This window comes from Haliotis cracherodii, unplaced genomic scaffold, assembly GCF_022045235.1.
Source record: "Haliotis cracherodii isolate W230 unplaced genomic scaffold, xgHalCrac1.p SCAF_1, whole genome shotgun sequence".
NCBI classification, from domain to species: Eukaryota; Metazoa; Mollusca; class Gastropoda; order Lepetellida; family Haliotidae; genus Haliotis; species Haliotis cracherodii.
This window is the reverse complement of record NW_027266264.1, coordinates 50,204,829-50,221,470: the sequence shown is the minus strand read 5'-3', so window position 1 is coordinate 50,221,470 and position 16,642 is coordinate 50,204,829. Positions and strand designations below refer to the sequence as shown.

Below are 16,642 nucleotides of genomic sequence, written 5' to 3'. Positions count from 1 at the left end.
TCAGCGAGCCTGACTACCCGATCCCGTTTGTCGATTCTTACAACCATAGTCGCCTTTCACAGCAAGCATGGGTTGCTGAAGACCTACTCTCACCTGGATTTTCACGGGGCAATTAGTCTTTTATGTCGATTAACTGAGGTTTCATGAATAGATCCCTATCCCTATCCCTATGGCAACTGTGACATCGAACGTTTCATTTCGGACTGGCTTGATGGTGTAGGGTGTAGTTCAACTGGCGGGTTCACACTTTAGAGGAGGCTATTGTTGTAGTATAATTCTACCTTCGTTATTGTTGTAGTATAATTGTACCTTCTGGGGTGTGATAATTCCTTAAACAATAGCGGATTAAGCTATAGTCTGTTCCTAGTCTGGTCACATCAGGCGTCCGACATATATACTGAACAAAATGAGATAAGGATCATGCATGGGGGATATGTTTTTGTAGTGAAGACTGAACATAACTTCACAAAAAATATGTTTTTTTTGTTCAGTGTAGGAACAAGCTCGGAAAACTGTATTAGTTTGTTGCATTGTGCATACATCGATGATAGAACATGATACAATAACGCTGTATTACATTCAATTTGGTATAATGCAGACAAAAACGTGATACGCATGATACATTTGTCAATACTTATTGAATTAAATTCAAATCAAATTGAGAATTTGTACAGCGCATTTTCCAATTAAAATCTGCTCAAATGCGCTTAGACCATGACTGATCTAATCTAAGGATCTCTTTAAGAGATAGGTTTTCAGTGTCTTTTTAAAGTTTGTCAGATTTTCAGTTTCTCGGATTTCTTGTGGCAGATTGTTCCATGGCAATTGGTCAGCACGTTGAATTGACCTATCGCGATATGCTTTGGCACGTGACTTTGGCAGATGTGGATCTTTTGAACGGAGAGAACGTGCAGGCTTGTATGGTACTATTCGTAGCAGGTATGCAGGGGCCAAACTATACATTGCCTTGTAAACCAGAGTGAGTAGTTTAAATTGCATTCTTTGTTGGATTGGCAGCCAATTCATACAATAACATTTTGCAGTATTGATTTTTCATATAGCAGATACACATGTATACATGGTAGTAATAATCACATCAACATCACATGGAATGTTCATTCACAATGCGACGTTTAATGTTAACTCACTCACTCCTCTGGATCGCCAACCAGGTCCGGGGAATACATGTTATTGGGGTGACATGTTTCAGCACTACACAGTTATCATCGAGGATCCTGTATTGCTCTTTTCTGGGTCGTTGTTCGCTACCTGCTTGGAGTTGAGAAGTAAATGATCAAAACCTCCTCCTCGGTCTTGACTGAGACTGTAAGTCCAGGGCAGAGGGAAGCCTCGATCATAACCCCGATGCCCTGGGCTTACATTTTAGTTAAGTCCGACGAGTACGGAAGCGTAGTAGGGCCACGGTGAATTTGTTTTGTCTAAGTATCTCCTACGTAGGACTTATAATTACTATCTCCTACGTAAGACTTAGTATCTCCTACGTAAGACTTAGTATCTCCTAGGAAGTCCTACGTAGGAGATACTAAGTCTTACGTAGGAGATAGTAATTATAAGTCCTACGTAGGAGATACTTAGACAAAACAAATTCACCGTGGCCCTACTACGCTTCCGTACTCGTCGGCCTTAACTAAAATGTAAGCCCAGGGCCCAGGACTTAGTATCTCCTACGTAGGACTTAGTATCTCCTACGTAGGACTTCCTATCTGCTATGTAGGACTTAGGAGGTAATAAATCCTACGTAGGAGATAATAATTCCTACGTAGGAGATATTAAGTCCTACGTAGGAAATAGTGATTCTAGGCCATACTAAGCCCTACGTAGGAGATAGTAAGTCCTACGTAGGACATAGTAAGTCCTACGTAGAAGATAATAAGTCCTACGTAGGAGATATACTTAGACAAAAAAAATCACCGTGGCCCTACTACGCTTCCGTAGACGAGAATGTTTTTATTTAACCTATGAACCGTCTTAATGTAAGAAATACCAGAAGAAATTAGAAGACATCGGAATACCATATTGTGAAACAATACAGTGCCACGAGGTGTAAAAGAATTTAGACGAAAGCGTGTGAGAGAATGACCCAGTGTGGCATGCACACCACTCAAGTCATGACATGTAAGATTTAACACCCGTTCATCACCTGTCTCGGTGGCTTTGTGGGGAAACAGTCGGTTACAAAACTAGTCACGATATGTGTGGATGCCGGTCATGGAAGTTTCATGTGACAAATATATGAATTTTAACCAATCAGAAATCAACATTACATTTATATCAAAGAACTGTTTATAAAATGTAAAACCTTGGTAATACAAGAAATATCCTTCCAAATGCTCGAGGTTTCCTGGTCAAAAATACATTCACAACTTATGAACATATTACAAAACCTACCCAGGCAATGGCGTTATGTCACAAAATGTTTATTAAAGGTAATTTTCATCAGGATGTTCTCACATTCCCGGCAGGTATTGTTCGGAACCAGAGGTGTCTAGCCGGGAGCGCCACATTTCAGAAATGGCTATTGCCGGTAGAGCCACATTTTCAGCTGAGTGCATTTCACCTATTCTAGCGGGTAATTAATTAATCCGATTACCGATACCTTTAAATGAATGTCCCACATTTAAATTACAAACCACCCTCAATCTAAACAAGGCTCTCACTCTAGAAGCAATACTTAACCCACAAAATAAACTAGAAAAATTCAAGGCCTTAGGCGTATTCTTAATCAAAACGGAACTAATAAAACGCATCTAAAACCATAATAACCTACCAAATCAAAATCACATAAACAAACAATCATCCACCATACCCAGCTCCCTTAGTTCTCCTCCCCAACCCCATCGGCATCTATTCCAAATCTCATAATTCCCAAATTCTATATAAGCAACCCCTAAAGCCCCCTCTTGGGTTGCACAGACCACCCTCGCCCCTTTCGGAAACACTTTAAATGGCCTGGCCGGGCCCGTGTGCGAAATACGCATCAGTCGGAAAGCGCACGTTAAATCTCCAAAGTAAGTAAGTAAGTAAGTAACTCCATATCATAACCATGGCAAACGCACAAGTTCAAATAAAGTTCATTGAAAGTGTCAGAGGAGGCATACATTTATACTATGATGGCTTTAAGTTTCGGTGTAAGAGCAGTCGTGGTGAAAGAAGATACTGGTCCTGTATTGTCAAGGAGTGCACTGCAAGGATCACAACTCTGGGTGAGTTGCTCCACGCCATTGAGATCATGGGTCACTCCCACGACCCACAACCATTCGAGTTTGAGGTTGATGCCTTTAAGGCTAGACTGATGGAGAGAGCGAGGACAGAAACGACCTCTAGTACCTCGTGACAAGGTGGATGATGTGTGGCTTGATGCCATTGCTGACTCTCCTGCTGGCCCTAAAGTGACTGCCTTCATGGACTACGTGACAACCAGTTGGGTTCAAGGACAGGCCTTCATGCCAGAGATTTGGAACCATTTCGAAAACCAAGGCCACCGTACCAACAATCACCTGGAAGGGTGGCACAACAAGATAAAGAAACTTGCCAAGAAGTGCCACCCGAACATCTACGAGGTAGTGAAGCTATTTCAGCGAGAGCAGTCACTCAAAGAGGTTGCAGTCCTGAGACTCTCTCACCAGTGGTCAGAACCTTCACGAAAAAAGAAGTACAAGGCAATCGATGCACGTATTGCGTCCCTCAAGATCCAGCTCCTGAACCAACACCTGAGTGAGATGGAATATGCTGACCACGTGGGCGACCTCCTTCATCTGCAGTTATGATCCATTATGATATTCATATGCTATTCATATTCATCAATGTAAAGTTGAATAAGAAATGAGAAAACAAGACTTGTTTTGTTATATACGGTAACCTGTTAGAATCACAAAGCATGTTTTGACAGCATAGCCGTGAGAGCCACATTATACAATCACGCAACCATAACCATTGCCGGGAGCGCCACATCAATTTGGGCTATGTATTTTCGAAATGTGGCTTTGCCGGCCTGTAACCGAACCAGAAATCACCAGAAGATTATAAATAATTAAAGCTATACAATAAACACAATTCACTTACTGCTAATTAACGAGGCTTAGCTGGATCGTATCACCATGAGTTAATGACACTAATCAAGAGTGGAACAGACTATAGCTTTGAAATCAACTGACCGTTGCCGGCAAGTGAGAACACGCTCACACCCGTCCAAACTAGCCATAACACGGAGTTGGTAAAAGGTTCACTTCACTTACGGTTGAGACAGTGCACAGAAGAGCCCGGGCGCCCGAGCCCTGCCATTACGAATCCATCTGATCAGACTCCATCCAAGCCCTCCACAATGAGTTCGAAAATACCTGCCTTAAACACGGACTGTTTGCAAATGGCTCAGCAGCTAGTCACCAAATACCCTCGGTTAAAGTCTGGGTTCGATGACATCAACTCCTTAATACATGCTCTCGAAGAAGACCCAAGGTTGGAGTCAAAAGGGGAACAGATTCGAATACTCACACATAAGACAATTGGACTTTCATACGTGAACAAGGATGAATCCCACTGACGCGTATTTGCAGATTACCTGTCCTACACGCGCGCTGCTGATGTCATGTACAAGACGTATAGTTCGTATCTTAAAGCCAGGAAACTTGAGTTCTTGACGGAGAAAGTATCAAAAGCACAGCTGACGCCAGAAAGCAGCTACCAATTTATCCGGGAGATGAGGGGGTTGTTGTGGAACTACACTGACGCCAGTGTCCAGTTCGGCGAGAGGGTGTGCGGCAGTGGCCTCCTTCGATATTTTGTGGGGGACCTGAAGGCTGTTCTGAAGGAAGCAGGTAGCCCTGCCAAAGTAAGTACATTGCAAACTAATATCAAATTGGTACAGAATCTCACATTTTATATCTACCAATCTCACAGAATACATAATTGTATTCAGGTTGTACACAATTGTAGTAAAACTGTAGTAAACCAATTGAGACTGTAGTCAACCTAAAGTAAGATTGTATGCTATCTTTGTTGTTGTAAATTGACATATACGTTTAATTAAAATGTTAAATATTACATTAACTGAACTACAACTAAGTAAGCCTATAGACAATACAACAAGACAATACAAGACAAGCAAACAGAAGTAAGATTATTTATAAAACTATACTTGACAGATTGTTGTTTATCAATGTTGATGGTCTCTTGTGAATCTCTGTTGAACGATCTGTTGTGAAACGGTGTTGACAGTCTGTTGTGCACCTTTGTTAACGATCTATTGTGAATCTATGTTGTTAATCAGTATTGACGGTCTGTTGTGTCTCTGTGTTGACAGTCTGCTGTGTCTCTGTGTTGACAGTCTGTTGTGTATCTGTGTTGACGGTCTGTTGTGTCTCTGTGTTGACAGCCTGTTGTGTATCTGTGTTGACAGTCTGCTGTGTCTCTGTGTTGACAGCCTGTTGTGTATCTGTGTTGATGGTATGTTTTGTCTCTGTGTTGACAGTCTGTTGTGTCTCTGTGTTGACGGTATGTTGTGTATCTGTGTTGATGGTATGTTGTGTCTCTGTGTTGACGGTCTGTTGTATCTGTGTTGATGGTATGTTGTGTATCTGTGTTGATGGTATGTTGTGTCTCTGTGTTGACGGTCTGTTGTGTATCTGTTTTGATGGTATGTTGTGTCTCTGTGTTGACAGTCTGTTGTGTATCTGTGTTGATGGCATGTTGTGTCTCTGTGTTGACGGTCTGTTGTGTATCTGTGTTGATGGTATGTTGTGTCTCTGTGTTGACGGTCTAGTGTGTCTCTGTGTTGACAGTCTGTTGTGTATCTGTGTTGATGGTATGTTGTGTCTCTGTGTTGACGGTCTGTTGTGTCTCTGTGTTGACAGCCTGTTGTGTATCTGTGTTGACAGTCTGATATGTCTCTGTGTTGACAGTCTGTTGTGTCTCTGTGTTGATGGTATGTTGTGTCTCTGTGTTGACAGTCTATTGTGTCTCTGTGTTGATGGTATGTTGTGTCTCTGTGTTGACAATCTGTTGTGTCTCTGTGTTGACAGTCTGTTGTGTATCTGTGTTGATGGTATGTTGTGTCTCTGTGTTGACGGTCTGTTGTGTATCTGTGTTGACGGTCTGTTGTGTATCTGTGTTGACGGTCTGTTGTGTATCTGTGTTGACGGTCTGTTGTGTATCTGTGTTGATGGTCTGTTGTGTCTCTGTGTTGACAGTCTGTTGTGTCTCTGTGTTGACGGTCTGTTGTGTATCTGTGTTGACAGCCTGTTGTTCATCCTTGTTTTGCAGGTGTCAGTAACTGACCCAATGTTCCGGTCTGCTAGGGGCATCCTCCACAACTGCTCCAACAACCCTGTCACCCGCCAACCCATCAGGAAACTGGGGACAGTGTCTGTAGCCATGGCCTATCTTAAAGGTGACGCCCCAGGTGAGTGGGATCAACAGGAATAAATGTATTACTTATATTTCTGTGTTACATACCAACTGCAATTTTATATCTTGAATTATTGATGTAAGATTTTCCGGGTATTTAACGATATTTTGACTAACTGATTCCGACCAAAGCATCATGCAGAAGACAGACTTGCAATTTAATTAGGTGTGTGGTTACATAAACTCGTTCTCCACCGGTTCCTCGGACGACAAGCGTTGATGTTCCCATTCGGGCTAGGGGAAGTTATACTTATACAGAGGTCCCCCTCGAGACCGGTGGATCGCTTGTAGTTACTACTGAACATGTACCTTAGTATTAACCAAGAATTTTGTCTAAGAACCCTTTCATTGAACTGGACGTTACTTATTCTGACAAAAGTATAAGTGTGGTTTGACGCGGCCGGGGATCGAACTTCCACTCTCCGGGCGGACGTTCTACCACTAAACCACGGAGGCAGTCGGAAGTTCCTCAATTGCGTCTATCACCCGACCGCCTCCGTGGTCTAGTGGTAGAGCGTCCGCCCGGAAAGCGGAAGGTCCGGGATTCGATCCCCGGTCGCGTCATACCAAAAGACGTTAAAAGATGGTACGTGTTGTTACCCTGTCTGCGCTCGGCATGCACGTAGCTATATAAGTTCAATAATTTTGGACACGACATTAAACCCCATTTAACCTCACCTCACCTTCTATCACCCAGAAACATGTTCCAAAGTCTGTCATTGAACTTTCCACCGTTTCTATTTCCATAGGGATTAAAATGATGCTGCTCCTGCTGCTGGCGAACATAATCGACGAGGATGACAATAAAGCTCTGCTAGCAGACAGTACCGTCTTTACCATAATGTTGAACATGATCAAGTTGTCATGGAAAGATCAACATCATCGTTGCAACGGCTTCTCCGCGTCTGAGCTGATAGTTGGACTCACTGGATTGGCGAAGAACGACGACAATAAGAAGATCCTCACAGAGAAGGGAGCGATCCCTGTGTTGATGACTGTCATGCAGGAAGGATCAGATGACGAGCGAGAGAAGGCTGTTCAGTGTGTTTGGGAGCTTGCATTCGACAAGAATAATCAGCGAATATTTTCGGTAGGTCGTTAAAGGGAAGTTTATAATGTTTTATCGTCATTTTGTCTATGGTTATGCGTATTATTTAATATATACTAAGCGTATGTTGAATAGTAGTTTCAATTTATTAATATAGACATGAAGCCTTTTCCTTTTCTCGTTAGACGGATGGCACGTTGTTTAATGATTGTTGTGGTGTAACCTGGTGGTTGAAACGGTTGCTCGTGCGGGTTCGATATCTCAGATTCTGAAACCAATTTCTTGAATCAGCCCGTCATCATATGGCAGTACTATTTCTCACAGCGACGTCAAACACCACTCGAGGATCCAATCACTGATTATTATGAATGCATATTTCAATGCTATGATAAGGATATTTTAAGCGTCTTTTAGCAATATTCTAAATATTACGGATGTTGAGGACAAAACTTGGTTTACCCATGTGGGGAATCGAACCCAATCCTCGGCGTGGCGGATACATTATGTTTTACCATAACTGACTACAATAACGTTATTTATTTCTGTTCATTTAGTTAATATTGTTTTTTTTTCAAGGAAAACGTTCAACTGATGGCGATACTGAGGAAAATGAATGAATCACCCAAAAATAAGACGCTTTCCAAGGTTTCTGGGGGCGCTTTGTGGGCCATCACACCGGAGGAGAAAAGGGGGAACTAGAGTAAGGGATTGACTATATTTCAATCGGGACATATTTCGGAAAAAATATATTTTGTTTCCTGGAAAGTAGTGTGAGTGTCCTATTGTTGCTTTTGGAAAACATTATTTGTTCCCTAAAAATACCCTCAAAACATATAATTTGTACTCAGTTACTTAAAAAATAGAAATTGCTGGATGACCAGATAAAACTGAAATGTTCGGCTGTCCCTTCCACAGAAAACATGCGTGAACCGAAAAATTATCCGAAAAATGTTTTATGGTGCGTCCCGTGACAGCATATACTTTCGTGTAATATAAGGTGGGAAAGGACCTACCTAACATGGGGCTCTTCTCAACATTTACACTGTCACCCTGGTGTTACTGAATTAATGATGCTGAAATTCGTCAATTGTTATAAAGAATATATTCGCCTTCATTTCGAGCAGAACTTAAGAAGAAAGATGCAGTCAAGAAGGATGAAATTGTGCAGGTTGCAGGCCACGTTATGATCAGTTATCAGTGGGCGGACCAGGAAGTGCTTGTCAAGGTATGTGTCTTGTCATTCTTCTTCATGAAATAATCATCACCTTACGATTTACATCAATGTTGTCAGCCTAAAACATGCTTCTTGCTATATGGTGCACGGTTTGCCCAGTCGTCTAAGGCGCTGTAAGTTGATGTGCAGAGTTGTGTCCCTTTAGCGTGCCAGTAAACTATGGTTTTGGGTTGGTATCCGGGCTCGCCCTAACTAAGTTTCTAGGTTTGTCAGCATCATGCCCGTGACTCCTGGATTCTAAGTCACATCAAGCTGACACTGAAATACTGTTCAAAGCAGCGTTCAATCAAAGTCACTCTCTCACCCACATGTTCGGCTCCCTATAAGGGAAACTATAGTTCCAAACTCCCCCTCCCACATTATATAAAAACGTGCTTGAAACAACCTTTTCATCACGTTAGAAGCTGAACAATCACGAAAGAACATCGACTTATCATGACTTCATTAGCTCATTCTTGTAAATTTTATTTATTTGTTCAAGGTGAAGGAACTTTTGAAAAAACACAAATTTAAAGTCTGGATGGACATCGACAACATGGAGGGCTCCACACTGCAGGCGATGGCGGAGGCCGTGGAGGGCGCGTCTGTGGTGTTGGTGTGTATGTCGGAGAGATACAAGCTGAGCCAGAACTGCAGATCAGGTAGGCAGGACAACTAGTGTTGTGGTGTTTTAGTGTTCTGTCATGTGATCAGGGTGACACGGGTGAACCAGTCCTGTGAGGCACAGCAATTCACTGTCTAGAGTAGCGTCCCTTGGGCACATCAGGAAGCTATAATCATGGGTTCGAATCAAGTGTCGCCCCAATTATGTTTCTAGGTTTATCAGCACAGTACCCGTGTTTTTTCGTCTTGGTACAGCTGACCAAAGGTGTGATTTTTGTAAGGACATTTACTTCCGGTGTAATACTTGAAGGCATAGTTACTTTCGGTTAATCCTTGAAGAAACAGTATATTTCGTTCCAATCCTTGGGGAACAATTAGTTCCGCATCAATCCTTGAAGGTGTGGTTACTTCCGGCCTAATCACCGAAGGGACAGTTACGTTAAACTTATTTGCAGCAATGCCTTTAAGTCGCAGATGTCACTATGTGTCGTCTAAGGCGCCGCGATTCGCTGTGCAGAGTTGCGTCCCTTGGGCGCGCCAGAAATCTATGATTGTGGGTTCGAATCCCGGTTCGCCCCGATTATGTTTCTAGGTTTGTCAGCACCATACCCGTGCTCGTGGGTTTCACCGAAGTGGTAAACGTCTGAGACCTGCATCATTTCGGGCTTTCCTCCCACATTAAGCTGACACGCCGTGATATAACTGGAATACTGTTAAAAGTGGCGTTAAACCCACTCACTCACTCACTCACTCACTACTATGTGTCCAAGTTGAAAAAAACTACAGCACAAACAATTTCATGCATATATGATAACATTTTATTGCATCAAATCTGAAACAAACGATTTCACATTACAGAAGCTGAGTATGCCTTTGACCTCCGGAAACCCATCATACCTCTCATTCTACAGAGAGACTACAAACCTAATGGCTGGATGGGAATAATTAAAGGGACAAAACTCTACTTTGACTTCAGCGGAAAATACCCTTTTGACCAGAAAGCATCGGAGTTGATAAAAGAACTAGGTATTCGAGGCAAGACAGGATCGTCAACCGACAGCACTGACGTGAGGACGCTTTGACTAATTATTATTTTGTCTTAAACTCATTTCCTTACGTTTGGTGGCCCAACAGGTGTGTTTTCCTTGGTTAAATAAACTTTTCAGGGGATTAAACGATCATATCAATGAATAACAGCGCTAGTTGTTATAGTTTACTCTGCAATGAACATCCCACACACAGGTTTAAAAATGAAGTGTGGGGAAAAGCATTGTCGTACCCGAAAGCTCTGCTTCATCACCTGCTTTACATAAATAAGTCTGAAGTAGGATTCGCTTTTTGGGTGTTATTTTTGGGACAGGGATGGGTATGTCTCAAAGCTCAGGTGTTTTCAACATAAGAACTTTTGAACTGCTCCCTGAAGGAAATGGAAATATGCACAGTTCAGAATAATGAAAAATACCACAGTACTCGTCAGTAAAAGGGTTTGGTTTAAGAATGATCATGATTGCAGTACTTGTGAGCTTGACTTACACTGCATCCGTACCTTTCCCTGAGAAAGGGGCCTGCATCCAGCTGATAAGCATTAGAGATTGTCAAAAAATTGATACAGCGAAATCTCGTTAGTCAGGAGGCATTTTTGAGGACGATAATGTTAGAAGCATGTACAAAGAATATTACTCTAAAACAATGATTCTGTTAAGCCAGATATTGATTAATCAGGACACTTTCCTGGAGCAGTACCTTTCGGATAAACCTGGTTTCCCTGTCCTCACCTTCTTTTTGGTTTACAACTGATTTTACCCACCCTCTTATTAGGGAGCGACATCTGCAGTTGTGAAGTCTAAACCAGCTGATGCTGGCCGGGGTGCTGGTGGTATGGCCAAATGGTCAGACAAAGATGTTCAGAAGTGGCTTTGTAAACTGGGCTTGGAAAAGTAAGTAGTTGATACATTCTTCACAATTAATATCCATTTTAACACAATCTCATCAAAATCAGATATTTGTTCTTGCTACCGCTAAACAAAGATCTGAGGACATCCCATTACGAGTCACACCTGAATGACCTTTCTTCCAACCAATCAGAGCGTCGCTTACCAGATCGGGAAAGTGACAGTCGGTATGTGTTTTCTATTCATACAACCTTGAAATGGTTATAACGCGGGGTATTCTGAACATCAACATCTTCGTCTACCTCTCGCTTCAACGCGATAAACATTTCAAACGGAAACAACTTTCCATAGCACGTGGGAAGTACTGCCATACAAGCATTACACATTCCAGAATACTCTTGTTTTAGTTTTCATGTTTTGAGAACTCTGTCATAATATTTGTCAAGTCTGGCCTGGAATGGAAGTCGCCAGTTTGAAAGTTGTGCCGAAAATGTCGAGGAAGCTGCTATCTGATTGGCTAATGTGAACCTGATCGGTCAAAGTGATCTGTAACAAGATGTCCTCAGATCAGTGTGGAGCGGTAGCGAGCTCTAAGATCTGATTTACTGACACTGTATTGATACCTACATGTATAGCCGTCCTGTCCGTTGACGAATGCTTAATATGAAGCGATCTATTCAATGTAATGTCGATTTAATGCAGCGCAGATTTGCATTCCTTGGTTGTGCCAGGATGTGATGTGTTGGGTTCATCAAAGTGCTAAACGTCATATCGAACTTTCTTACCACAGTGCTGTCTAAGGCACCCAGCTCACACGTTCACTATGCTATAGGCATCCCTGATCAAGGAATTGGACTCATTATAGTTGCATCTATGCTAAGGTGTGTCAAAGATCACTGAGGTGAATATATATGTATAATTTGTGTTGGATACATGTCTATGTTTCAGAATGTTTCTGCTCTGTTATTCAGTACTTGGATTACTCGGTCAAAGTTCACTATTTTGTTTTCAGACACTCATTTTTGAAAAGTCTCGACGTAAAGCAGTTGACGTTTCTCCGTAGGATATCACACGAGGTGAATAGCTGAACACTTCTAAGTGGCTATCATAGAAAAGAACAGGATCAGTTAAAATATAACGTTTCGGTATGCGCTCTTCCTACAGATGTGTTCTATCAAATCTGAGAAATCCTTACAATTAAATACAATTTCATATTTCGCATTTTACACATTTACACATGATCTGTGAATATGTAAGGTAAACTGATCTTTAATGTAGTAAAGATGGACACTATACGCTTTCCAGGAATTGTTATCACTGTGTTATTCACGCAAGTTAAGGTTACATCTGTATTTTGAATACCCTTTTGAGATGTGTAGACGTTGTAAAGCCATTGGGAAGGAACATTGTGATGTGACTTTCTGCTACATGTTAAATTCTGTAACACAGTCGTGTCTGTTTTATTATGATTATTAATTATATGAGTTGTAACGTCAACGGTATATGATAAGCAGACTCGATTATCTGCCGAGACAAATTCCATATGGCGTAAAAGTCAAATTAGTGATGAAAATTATGTTATTGGATCACTGAAAATCAGTAAAGAGAAAGCGTGTTGCCCAACGCCGCACCCGGCAATACACTAGCCAGATGACGGCGGCATGGAAACAATCGAGTCTGGACCAGACATTCCAGTGATCAGTATCATGAGCAATGATCTACGTCGTTGTGGTACATCGCCACTCTGTCAAACAAGTCACCAAACATGACAACCCGATCCACTGAAGTTATGTAAAAGCAATAACGTTATAACTACAGTTACTTTTACTTTTGAGTATATTTAGAAATATTTCAAGTGGGTTAATTATAGCTAAATAATAACCTCTTTTATTCACAGACACCAGATTTCTTCTACAATTACGTCCGGAATGACCTGCAGTTGAGCAATTTGAAAGATCTGGTGACCTTCAGTGATGCTGTGAAGAACTTGTAACAGATCTTACAACACATTGTACTTTCAACCATTGACCAAGGACACTTTTCCACTGGGCAATTTTCAATCCGTCCAAGCCCATATAGCCATTTATAACATGGGTAGATATACGCTTCATGCACGAGCCCTTTCGGAACATCTCATTGAATTCCTCATTGTTGTTATGTTTGTACATTAATAAAATTTGTTATAAAACTCTCTGCGCCTACTCAGTATTCACCTGATGAAGGGACAAGAAGTATCCCTGAAACGCAGTGTCAAAGAATAAAGAAGTTATTATTCATGCAAAGTGTCACGCATTTCTGTTCTTCCAACTTGTAAATGCCTATCAAAGATTTCATTATTGACATACTACTACTGTTACTTCTTATTATGGACATGTACAACACAGTAAAAGAGGGTGTGAATATACACACGTGACTTCGAAAAATATATAACAATACATACCGACTGCATTAAGTCACACTGACTAAGGGAGGCAATTAACTGGTCGACTGAAATTAGTAGCACTGATAGTAAGCTTGTCAGTTACAATACACAGCTGACCCGACCTAAATACAAAGAGGGTATTACAAATATATACGTCGGGGACACCTACACTGCGATATGAACTGAAATATATAATGAAGCTTACATGCGGGAGGGGTGAAAAAGCGTGGTCGTAGTAAACGGCCTTCGCTCAGGTAGACTGTCACCCCAAGTGGCTGACTAAGGCTTTTCAGTGTGTTTTCAAGAAACTTTCATTTGATACCACAGATTAGCATTTGAACTAACATAAATAATAAGAGAAGCATATTAAGGTGCAGCGGTTGCACTTTAAGAATAATTGTATAATAACTGTCCATATTTTGAAATGTGTCCATTCTCAAATACCTGTCAGCCTTGCCATTATGTTGACATATATGCATTGAATGCATTGCATTGTATTTTAGTGATGTTATCTGGTATGCAGGACTACATAAGCTGTTGTATCTCCTACAGGCGCGCGGATCCATTTAGGAAAAATAGACAGCACGTTATCACGAGCTTAGAATCCACGTATAATTTCATAAGTCTATATATCAATCTTGTAGGTTGCATGAAACGTTGACGTCACGAGTGGTGAGTATTTTAGGTGGGTAAGTGAGTTAAGTTTGACGCCGCTTTGAACAGTGTTCCAGTTCTACCACAGCGTGCCAGCTTGAACAGCGTTCCAGTTCTACCACAGCGTGCCAGCTTGATGTTGGAGGAAAACCCAAACTGATGCGGGTCTTGAATACTTATCACTGTTGTAAATCCCCGAGCACGGGTATAGTGCTGAAAGATATTGATACATAATTCGTTGAATACGGGATTCGAACCCACAATCATAGGTTTCTGGTGTGCCCAAGGGGGACAACTCTTCACAGCGAATTGCGGCGACCCCCAGGAGCCTGGACCACCTGTGTCCCTTAGACGTCGTGAACGCTGCCGTAGGGTGTATTACTGTCACACCAAACTGGTACGGACCCACTGTACACAAAACACTGTAAAGATGCAGTAAACATAATACATCTGAGGATGCACAACGAGGATGAAGAGGATGAAGAGGTGTGCACTGCTCTTCCCCGAACTGCCTGGATCCGTGACGGTGATGATACGAGGGACAGTAAACTACTGCTACCGGGATACATTACACAGGATTAACTCAGCCCACTGTTGTCTTTCTTTAAATATTACCACATGTAAATATGTTGATATATCTCCATTCCAAGAGCATCCAACTGTCTACAAAATGTTCAGCTGTTTGGACGACAAAGGACGGTTGCAATAACATAATACGCTTGATAAAACATTCCCATAGCAACCAGGCTAATCGTGAAGTAAAGGTCAGGCTTTAAAATGTCCCTCGCACATAACACGTCACGTTATTTATGAAATGTATCGAACCAGAAAGTCGGTTTACACAACTTACTGAAACTTTATTTCCGTGTTTGACAAAACAGTTTATATGCAGTGGCAATTTTGATAACTCAGTCAATTGACAGCGCATTCGAATTAATTTCATTCAAAGGATACATTTTCCTGCGTGTACTTCCTGCTGTGACCTTAGGCCACATGATATATTCTGTGTCTAACCACCAACAGGGCACAGGTGACCCAGTCCTTTAAGGCGCCGTAATTTGCTGACAGAAAACCTATTATCTTGAGTTCGAATCCTTATTCGCATCGATTATGTTTCGAGGTTTGTCAGCACCATACCCGTGCTCGTGGGTTTCACTAAAGTGGTAAACGTCTAACACCTGCATCAGTTCGGGCTCATCGCCCACCGTACTGTTCAAAGCAATAAATCTGACTCACTTGACTGTAAACTACATGCGAGTGCAACGATGGTCATGCTCTCACGTAAAATAGCAGCAATACATACCCATATCGTGTCCAACTAAAATAAGATTGGTATGCGAAATAAATTAACTTGAATGACAAAATAATAACCCCACGCAGGTCTATAGCTCACCTGAATTATTTGTGGATATTAAATCATACCAGGGTAAACACGAAAATGTTTCCACCTAACATACTTCATCACTGCATGAATAACTGGCTGGGTACAGAGTATTATTCCACGTTTAACATGACTAGCATGGCCCCCGTAGTGGTGCGTGGGGGAAGATGTTTAATATACAAATATACACTTCTTGCTATTTAGCATGCCACACACCTACTGAATATCACAATTATATTAAGGAGAGACAAAAGAAAGAAGATTCTTTGACCTTTTATCTTGTGACTGAAGAGTTTACATTTTCGATATAGCTATTATTGGTTCTTCTTTAAACTCCGATTGAGTGTCTTTCTGAACGGTATATAGAGGTGCTATTGCTGGAATCACACATCCCAAACTTCAGCTGCATGCTGCAGATGAAGACTGCCGTAAAGCTATTTGAGATGAACGAGTGTACAATACGAAGACCCAAAGTATGTAGATTAAACTGATGTCCCTACTCCACGTCGGCTGTATCAAGCGTACCAACAATACACGTACATGTAAGTATGGCAAGTTGTAAGTTGTGCAAATGTGATCTTGTCAGAATATCTGCCGTGGTCTATAATAGAATCGGATGCCTGTGCCAGAGTGGAGTTTCTTTGATCAACCATGGGAAGAGTCAGCTTCACGGTTTTAGAGATGTCAAAATATATAAGTGAGTGCGTTTTTACGCCGCTTTGGACAGCATTCCATGACGTTTCAGCTTCATGTTGGATGGAAGTCCGAGTTCATTTAGGTTTGCGTCACTGTAGTAAATCTCCGAGCACGGATACGGTGCTGACAAACCAAGAAATATCACATGAAAAGAGATTCAAACCCACGATCATAGGTTTCGTGCACTCTTATGGGACACGCCGATGCGCAGCGAATCGCGGCGCCTTAGAGGACATTGGTCGCCCGTGCTCGAAACTCAGTTGAAGTTCACGCTAATTCAAATAGGATC

At 41.7% G+C, this 16,642-nt stretch overlaps 1 pseudogene; it reads left to right on the top strand.

Annotated features, from left to right (window-relative positions):
- Positions 1-4,327: 4,327 nt before the first annotated feature.
- On the top strand, positions 4,328-13,193 carry LOC139465185 (uncharacterized; annotated as a pseudogene).
- Positions 13,194-16,642: the final 3,449 nt, after the last annotated feature.